Genomic DNA, 10,763 nt, shown 5'->3' with positions numbered 1-10,763 from the left:
AATTTGTAACGTAAATGTATTAATCACTATTATGCTCCAGCATGGCCGCAGTCCAATGACTGATACAAATAAACGAATGAATGTGTGTATGTACGTGTGTATTTATAAAAAATGGTTTAGCTGTATGGTAAGAAATTTGCTTCCCAACCGCACGGTTATGGGTTCAGTCCCACCCCCGCGCACATGCAAACACACATGCACGCACGCACGCACGCACACACACACACACACACACACACACACAGACGACAGGTTTCTTTCAGTTCTTGTCTACCAAATCCACTTAGAAGGCTTTTGTCTGCCGGAGACTGCAGTAGATGACAGTTGCCCAAGGTGCCACGCAGGAGAACTGAACCCGGCGCCATGTAGGTGAAAAGTAAATCTCTTATGTATTATGTATATGTATGTAAATTTATATGTACGTATTTGTGTGTGCCCACTTGTACGTACGCGTGCGCGCGTGTGTGTTTGCATGCGCAGACATGACCGTATAAATAAGAAATTCGCTTTGCTTCTGAGCCGATTCAGATTCAGTTCCGTTCTACAGCCTGTTGCAATGGACATTATTGCCAAGTAGTTGCGTAGTAAGTTTGGCACACACCATAAAACTCATAAAGCAGACCCATCCAAGCCGAGCGATTTGTTCCCTGTGCAACCGTTCACTATCATTCTCATTTCAGCTGCTCTTCGCAATGCCTTGCATCATCTGCTGACAGTCGTGACAGGCCGTTGAAGTAAGCACTAGAGTCCGAAACCATCTCTGACCTATCGCTTGCTCCAAACAATTAAGAGAAGTGCAGCTGGAACGCCAAGTACATCTGCTTAGAACCGAGTAGCCTGGATCTACGAAGATCGTCTGTATCTTCACTCCACTGAACAGCAAGGACTAGAACCCCCCCACAAAAAAACAAAACAAAAAACAGCAGAATCAATATTGCTGTAATGTTCAATGTCCATTAATTTGGCAGCTGAGAATGGTATTGGTGTCTTTAAGTCTTGTGTTGCATAAGAGAAAGAAATGACCTTATTTTCTACGCTAAAGGTCATTATTCTACTATTTCAGCTTTCTAATTATGGAGCATTTTAAGAGAGTTTCATTTCTCTTTCTAATGTGTTTCAAATTTTGGTGTATGTGTATGTGTGTGGGTGGAGTGTATGTATGGCTGTGTGTGCGCGTGTGTCTCCAATCACACTTTCTTGCCTTTTCTTTCCCTTTCCTTCGTTTTATCTTCCTAAACTCTGCTTGGAAAGCGCTGTCACTCCAAGATAGTTTTTGAGATCTTTAGTTATCTGAATTGGTTGACGTATGCATATATATGAGTGTTTCCGGATAAAAGTGCACTCGTGTAGTGGGTGTGCGTGTCGCGTTAGCACACACGCGTGCATACTTCATAACTGTTTATGCATATGTGCATATGCATTCCATATGTATTTGTGATTGTGTGCTGCTAGTCATCCAAGAACCTGAAAAAGAAAATACCTGTAAAGTTTTACAAATTTTCAGTTCTTCAAATCGATGGTATCTGGAAAAAGCGAATCAGCTTGTTCTGCTCTTTTTTGTAGAATCCAAGCTTTTCTAGATTTCTATGCAGGTCAGTTGTTACGTAGCCAGTGCACCCATGGCAATAGGAACACCCATGGCAATAGGAACACCCATGGCAATTGGAAAATCTAAAGCCTGGATATAAGAGCTGTATGTTTCTCATTAGTTCTCTATAGATGTTCTCATTTACCTCAATTTTTGACGAGATGTTCACATCGGCCGAGTAGCTGATACCTACAACAGTGTACGATTTTTGTTCCCTGTCCCATGCAACAATATCTGGTCTGTAATGCTTACATTGGTTTACGGTTGTTTTTAGAATGTTCTAGCAGTGTTACGTACTTTTAAAGGTGTGAAGACTTTCTCGTTCTGGTATCTCTTTGGTATGGCCATCAAAGCAATCTTTTGGGCATCGTCGACTGTCTTAGCAACAATAGGAAAGTAACAGATACTCTTGCACAGATGTTAATGATATGAATCATATCTTCCGCACTGCTATGGCGCAATCGACACTCTCTATCGCAACGTGGAGGTCTAGGGTCGTCTTTATAAATTTCTTTTTTCATTTATCAGGAAAAGTGTCTCCTGTTCTCAGATAGCAGACGCATAGCATTTTAGGCGAGATGTGATGTATTTATTGCAGGTTCATGAGAGGCTGTTAATCCTGTTAATATTGTTTATATTCTCTAGTTTACGGGATATGTACGCATGCTGGCATGATGAATATGTATGTATGTATGTATGTATGTATGTATGTATGTATGTATTCTATTCCTTCGAGGGTTGTTCTGAAAGTTACGCAAAAGAGTGGAGAAACCTTTTAATTGTCGAAAGTTGTTCAAACTGCACGGCATACAGGACAACTCATAACAGGTATAAAGTGATAAAGATCTAATTTTGAAAGAAATTTTACGTGTGTGGTGTGTGTGTGTGTGTGTGTGTATGCGTGTACGTGTATGTGTACGTGTGTGTGGTGTGTATTTGTGTGTGTGTGTGATGTGTGTGCATGTTTGTGTTGTGTTTGTGTGTGCGTGTGTGTGGTGTGTATATGTGCGTGTGCGTGATGTGTATTTGTGTGTGTGTATGTGTATGTGGTGTGTGTATGTGTGTGTGGTGTGTGTGTATGTATGTGGGTGAGTGTGTGTTTATGCGTGTGCGGGTGTGAGTGAATGATGTAGATGGTGTGTATTTGTATTTGCGTGTGTGTGGAGTGTATGTGTGTGAGTGATGTGTGTGGTGTGTTTTTGTGTGTGCGCGCATGTGTGTGGTGTGTGTGCATATGTGTGGTTTGTATAGTGTGTATTTGTGTGTGTTGTGTGTATGTATGCGTGCGTGTGTGTGAATGTAGTGTGTGTGTATGTGAGTGCGTGTGTGTGGTGTGTATTTGTATGTGTGCACATGTGTGTGGTGTTTGTGCTGTGTATTTGTGTGTGTGTGTGTGGTGTGTGTATATGTGTTTGAGTGTGCGTGTGTGTGGTGTGTGCGGTGTGTATTTGGATGTATGTGTGTGTGTGGTGTGTCTATGCGTACGTGTATTTGTGCGTGTGTGCTGAGTGCGGTTATTTTATTCTTGCCTTTTCTTTCAAAATTAAATCTTTACCACTTTATACTTGTTATCAGTTGTCCTATATCAGTTGTCCTATATCAGTTGTTCTAGATATCAATTGTCCAGGTATGAGTTGTCTGATATGAGTTATCCGGGAATGAGTTGTCCTGGTAACAGTTGCCTTGGCACGGAACAGCACATGCTGGTTGAGTAACTCTCCTTCCCGAATAACTCTTCTTTCTGCCCTTCTTTTATTGCATGCAAATAATGGGTCCGAAACAGAAGCAATGTACCTTTGTTGAGTTCTTGGCGACGGAACAGCGCAGTCTGTCAAGCATCCATCGAAGGTTAAAGATTGTTTACCGCACTGAGTATCGGAAAGTGTGCAACGTGGGTACCTCGTCATCGAATTCGAAAGAGAGAATGGTAGAAGTCTTCTTTGATCTGCTAGAAGCATTTGAAGCTGATCAGGATACGTTTTCTTATTTTTGTTTGTTCTTTCTGATTTGTTAACAAATGATGAAATGTGGTCGTATCTTTTTAATCCAGAAAGGAAGGCTCACACCACGGAATGGTGTTACATTTTCTTTCCAAGGCCCAAGAAGTTAAAGAGCCAGCGATTGGCTTAGAAAATGATGGTGATATTTTAATGATGCTTAAAGCGTCGTTCTCCTTGATATTCTGGAAGGTGACAGTCCTGTGAACAGCAATCAGTACATTAAGATACTCAAAAAGCTTAGAGAGAGGCCATGAAAAGGAAAAGACTAAGTAAGAATCTGAAAATGATTAACACTCTGACAACCCCCTCCCCCACACACACAGACAAACAAACAAATGCAGAGAGAGAGAGAGAGAGAGAGAGAGAGAGAGAGAGAGAGAGAGAGAGAGAGAGAGAGAGAGAGAGAGAGAGAGAGAGAGAGAGAGAGAGTAAAATCTGGAATTTGACGATTCTGGTGTTGTGTGTGTTAGAAACAAACAATTAGTCCAGAACAGTGAAAGGAGGATTTCAGATAAGTAAATTTGCCGTGTGAAATGAAGAATCTACCTTTTCGGTTTTTTGGTGAAAGAGTGGCATGGGAGTTGTTACTTGGGTTAGAGAGGCTTGATCTTTCTATCTGAGTAAATTGGCATATACCAAAGTATGGTTGCTTTGTCCTTTTCTGAGACCTATTCTGGGTTATGCTTGTACCATCTCTTTCTTGTTGTAATTCCATAGTGTTGGCACAGCTTCCAGTGTATGTAAATCCCAACTCTGTCACGCCTGTGGATGTATTTCTTCTTAGCCAGGACTGGGCAGCCAGAGACAATATGATTTATTGTTTCCTCCCCTTCACTACATATTCTGAAGTTACTTATTGTACTTTTCTTCATTATGTTTTTCTGGTGGGAAGGCTTTGATCTTGTGCCGCAATTAAAAAAGCCTTCAGTCTCTGCTTTGGGTCATGAGCTTCTCAACCATTGCTGGGATTTTACTTTCTTTCTTTTTTGTTTAGCTTATCCCAGTATTTGCCATGTAAAGGCTTTTCTTGCCGTCGTTTTATCATGGTATTTTGTAGTTCCAAGTTTAGATTTCGGTTGCTTTACAGTTTTTGTTGTTTGCTCTTTTTCTTCAAAGTTGTCAAGTACTATGACTCCTTTCTTGTATTTTTCTGCTTCCTTAAGAACAGAAAACAGTGTTTTGTTTTGTTCATGCTTTGTAGATAGGTGCCTGAGGGTGGATTACAAAATGAATTTCGTTTAGCTGACTTGCCTTTGAGAAATTAACTAAACGACGAAACCTTTCGAGGTGACTAGGGCCGATTGAACAGTGTTCGTCGGCCCCTGAGCAAAGCAATGCATCTGGATCTCTTACACATCCGTAAGATACCCTGACAAAGTGTCTACTGTGTACCCCATGCCTTAAAACAGTGCTGGCGGTGAGTCAACATTCTATTGTACGTTACGACACAAGACATCACATTTTCATTTCTTCCACACTTAAAACACATCCACGCGCACGGACACACACAAACACAAACACACAGGCGAGTACACATATATACATACACATACACATACATACACATACACATACATACACATACACATACATACACATACACATACATACACAGAGGTAACTTTATACTGGCGGACTTATGTACCTGACTGACCTTTGGATTAGTGATTAGTCTCTAGTTTTCCTTCAGTTAAGAATAGCCGCACTATTTGGAACGTTTTCTTCTTGTTCTTTGTGTATTTATCAGTGTTTTGTTTTTGATTTTGATTTTTGTTTTTCTATTTTTCTTTTGTTAGTTTCTTTCTTTTTTCCAGACGATGTTTCAGGCTGCCATCTTTGTTACACCTTCATATATCAACGTAGTTGAATATGTAGAGAATGTGATCGTAAATATCAGTGGGACATTGTCACGTGTTGATATGTGTGAGGAAAGTAACCGAGAGAGAGAAGGAGGGGAAAAAAAGAAGGAAAAGAAATGGAAATAAAAAGGAAAAAGAAAAAAAAGAACGACAAAAATAAAGTGGCAATGTAGAAAGCAAGACAGAAAGAGAGGGGGGGAGACAGAAAAGCAGAGGGAGAAGAGAGAGTAAGTGTGGGGAGGAGGCAGAGGTAAAGAATGTGTGGTGTGCATGATTTTAAGGAGAGTGTGTGAGTTTATATATGTGTAGGTATATGAATGAAGGTGAACAGTGGACGAGAGAATTAGTGAAGAGAAAAGGGAGTAGATAAAGGAGGAGGGGGCAGTCACAATGTATGTGTGTATGAATAAATGAGAGTGTATGTGTGTTCGTGTGTGTATGTGAGCGTGTGCGCGTGCGCGTTTGTGAGTGTTTCTGTGTGTGGAGGGGCGTTTGGTGAGTTTATATCTTATAAATAGAAGCATATTATAAATAGATATATATCATACAGAAAGAAAATGAGGGGGAGACGGAAAGAGAGAGAGAAAGAGCGAGAGAGAGGGGGAGAGAGATGAAGGAGAGAGAGAGAGAAAAAGAGAGAGGGAGAGAGAGTGTGTGTGTGTGAGAGAGAGAGAGAGAGAGAGAGAGAAAGGGAGAGAGAAATATTTTGATTATATATGTGTCAAGAAAAAGATAGGAATGGAAACGTTTTGTAGTGTGTGTGTATGTGTGTGTGTGTGTGTGTGTGTGTGTGTTTGCGTATGCATGTATTAGAGAGCGGAAGAAAGGGAGAGAAACTGCTTGTACGAAGAAAAAAGAGATTGTGGGAGTATGCGTTTGTACATGCATATATATTTATGTAGGTTATATATATATTTCTATATCTAGCTCTATCTATCTATCTATCTATCTATCTATCTATCTATCTATCTATCTATCTATATATATATATATATATAGATAGATAGATAGATAGATAGATAGATAGATAGACTAATGAGTTGATAGGTAGATAGACTGAAAGATAGATAGATAGATAGAACGACAGATAGACAGAGAGGTAAGGAATAAAAGAAAGGAATTGTAATAGTGTATGCATGGGTGCGTGTGTGTGTGTGCAGCGTAGAGTGACAGAGAGAGGGAAAAAAAGAGAGAAGGGGAGGAGAGTAAAAGATAGAGAAGCAAGGAGGGGGAAGACAAAGAAATTGCCAGTGACAGTGTTTATATAGATATGTATGTCCATCGTTTGATTAACCAGTCTAATATGTGTGTGTGTGTGAATGTACATGTGAATATATGCGTGAAGGTGTGTGTGTGTGAATATACATGTGAATATATGCGTGAAGGTGTGTGTGTGTGTGCGTGTGTGTGTGTGTGTGTGAATGTGTGTGTGTATGTGCGCATGTATCTATATATATATGTGTGTGTAATGTATAGATGAGTGGTGAAAGGATGGTGAAAGATAGACTGAGAGCGTGTGTGAGTGCATGTATATATGCACGAGTGTGTATGTGTTAGCGTATGTGTGTGTGTGTGTGTGTGTTTATACTGCATACAATACTCAATCTAGACGTGCGCGCGCGAAAGATAGAGGGGGGGAAGTGTGCGATTGCATACAATGGAAGAGAAAGTATAAGCCGATGTGTTTGTATGTGTTAGTGTGTGTGTGTGTGTGTGTGCATGCGAGTGTGTGTACTTTATAATTTTGTTCATTCAGTACGTAGTATATGTATGTATGTATGTATGTGAGGACAAGAAGAAAGAGAAAGAGGGGGGAGGCAGAGAAAAGTGAAGGCTACAAAGACTGTGTATGTGTGCGTGTGCGTGTGCGTATGCGTGTGCGTGTGCGTGTGTGTGTGCGTTTGTGCGTGTGTATTTGTGTGTGGCAACACTGAGTGAAAAATAATTTTTAATAAAATAAAATATAAAAACCACCAGAAATATTCCTTTAATTTTACTTCATTATTTAGTTAAACCTACATTCTACACACACACACACACACACACACACACACACACACACACAGACAGATATACTGTATGTAGCACTAACTCATACAGAGACACAAGCACAATTATGTGCGCATGCACCTGCATATATATGTGTGTGTGTGTCTGTCTGTGTGTCTGTGTGTGTCCGTGTGTGTGTGTGTGTGTGTGTTCGTGTGTGTGTGTGTGTGTGGGTGCGTATGTGTGAGTGTGTGTGCGTGCATATATATATACACATATATATATATGCTGAGCAATATTCTAATACATACAAACACACACCTTTTAGAAGATATATTTGCTTGCCATGTGATTTTTCAAAATTTTTGTTTAGTCTTCCTTTTCTCATTTCTCTCCTCCCCTTCCACCTCTTCCTTCCCCTTTTCCTTTTCCTCCTCCTCTTCCTCCCCTTCTCCCCTTCATTGCTACCGTCACCAGCACCTAGTTTTTATTATATTCATAATTTATATAATAAATGCTACTTTATAGAGAAATAAACGTTCTGTATCACAGTCAAATCGAAGTTCCTGCCTTACGTTGCGTAATATTAAATAACTATAGGAAGAAAAAGAAAATGGCATTGATAATAATAGTTGTCTGTATTATAGGCACATGGCCTGAAATTTTTTGGGAAGGGGCTTGTCGATGTAATCAACCTCAGTGTTCAACTTGTACTTTTTTGATCGATCCTGAAAGGATGAAAAGTAAAGTCGATCCCGGCGTAATTTGAACTCAGATATATAAAGACGGACGAAATGTGGCTAAGCATTTCGTCCGGCGTGCTAACGTTTCTACCAGCTCGTCGCCTTTTAACTAATAATGATAATAATGATCTTTTTACTATAGGCACAAGGCCTGAAATTTGGAGGGAGTGGGTGAGTCGATTACATCGACCACAGTGCGTAACTGGTACTTATTTAATCGACACCGAAAGGATGAAAGGCAAAGTCGAGCTCGGTGGAATTTGAACTATACCGCTAAGCATTTCGCCCGGCTTGCTAACAATTCTTATTTCTTTATTGCCCTTAAGGGGCTAAACATAGAGAGGACAAAAAGGAAAGACAAAGGGATTAAGTCGATTACATCGACCCCAGTGCGTAACTGGTACTTAATTTATCGACTCCGAAAGGATGAAAGGTAAAGTCGACCTCGGCGAAATTTGAACTCAGAACGCAAAGACAGATGAAATACCGCTAAGCATTTCGCCCGGCGTGCTAACGTTTCTGCCAGCTCGCCGCTTTAACTACTACCACTATTACTACTACTACTACTAATAATAACAATGGTTTAAAATTTTTGTACAAGGCCAGCAGTTTTGGGCAAAGGGCTAAGTCGATTAAATCGACTCCTGTACTCGACTGGTACTTATTTTATCAACCCCGAAAATACAAAAGGCAAATCGATCTCGGTGGAAATTTGAACTCAGAACGTAGACCAATGAAATGCAGCTAAGCATTTCGCCCAGCGTGCTAACGATTCTGCCAGCTCACCGCCTTTATAAAGATAATAATTATAATAAGTGCTTTGGTGCAGCACTAGGCAGTGGCTCACATGGTTTCTAACCTTCACCTATTGAAATAGTTATCATGCGCCTGTTTTGTGTTGGTGTAAAAGATGGGCTACAGATTTGCTTGTCAGTTGTTTGATTAGCCATGTGTTGTGAAGGATTATTTGGGGGTTGAATAAGTCATCTCTGGAAACATGAGTATTATGTTCGTCATCCTTAAACAAAACCTAATCCAGGGACCTTTGAGCGTAATGGGCTACTCGATCTGAAGAAAATTCTAACTAGGTTCCACCTGCAAGGTCATGCACTGTTTATCTTGATACGAGATCACTATGTCGCACACATATGGTTGTGATGCATCTGCCTGGTGTACCCCAATCGTATGGGTAGTCATGATTGGTATGGCGAGTTTCATATATTTGTATACATTGATGGCATGTGCTGCTGCTGCTCTCTCTCAATAATACCAACAATAATAAACGACATAGCATGCCCAAGTGACAGCAGGATCAACGTGAAAGAAAAAGAAAACAGCTATGACGATTTGAAGTGGGAAATACGAAGGTTGTAGTCAACGAAGAGAGCAGACGTGATACCACTTGCAAGTACCAGCACTCAACTACCAGCATGGTTGAAAAAGGTTGGTGCAAGTGTGAAGGTAGAACACCAACAAAAATCAGCATTGCTCGGAACTCCAAGAATTCTTCACAGGGTTCTTGAAGCATGGCCAGTAAACAAGTGTCACCTTAGTCTGTTGGCTGTGGATAGCTGACACTTTCCATCATACCCACCAAAATAAGCTGTGAGTGTTCATATAACAACAACAACAACAACAACAATAATAATATCATGTAGATTGTTTTGCCTTGGGGCTACAGCAAATATTCTGCTCAATACCACAGGTTTGCTTGTCAGTTGTTTGACCTTAACCAGTTGAGCATGTCCCTTAGTAGCTGATCATATGTGCATCTCTGATCACGAGAAGAAGTAGTGGGGAAGCATCATTGCCATGTGTTGAGAGGAATTCTTTGGGGTTTGGACAATTCCCCTTTGGAAACATGGGTGTTTCATTCAACATCCTTAAAAAACCCTTATTCAAGGACCTTTTGAGCGGGATGGGCTACTCGAACTGAAGAAATTCTAACTGGTTCCCACCTGCAAGGTCATGCGCTGCTAAACTTGATATGAGATCACCATGTCGCGCACATATGGTTGTGATGCATGTGTCTGGTGCACCCTTATCGGACGGGTAGTCATGATGGGTATATTGGGCTTCGTGTATTTTACCGTAGTGTCACTTTGATAACATGCACTGCTCTCTCACTCAACAACAACAACAACAACAACAACAATAATAATAATAATAATAATGATAATGATAATGATAATGATAATGATAATGATAATAATAATAAGGAATGCACAAAAAGCTGACTGAAAACTTTAACAACATACTAGCAGAGCCAGAGACAATGCCTGAATGGCTCACGAAAGGGAAAACCATCTTAATCCCCAAATCCACGGAAACGGAGAAACCACAAAACTATAGACCTATAACCTGTCTCCCTACGATCTACAAAGCCTTTACTGCAATAATATCGCAGAGATTGAGTAAGCACCTGGAAAATAACAACCTGTTTCCAGAAGAGCAGAAGGGATGCTGCAAGGGCTCATACGGCTGTAAAGATCAATTAATGATCAATAAAGCCATAGCTGAAGACAGCCGCAGAAAGAAGAAAGGCCTCAGTATGACCTGGATCGACTACCGAAAGGCTTTCGAC

This window comes from Octopus bimaculoides, chromosome 2 (assembly GCF_001194135.2).
Source record: "Octopus bimaculoides isolate UCB-OBI-ISO-001 chromosome 2, ASM119413v2, whole genome shotgun sequence".
NCBI classification, from domain to species: Eukaryota; Metazoa; Mollusca; class Cephalopoda; order Octopoda; family Octopodidae; genus Octopus; species Octopus bimaculoides.
The sequence above is the reverse complement of the archived record's forward strand: the minus strand, read 5'-3'. Positions refer to the sequence as shown.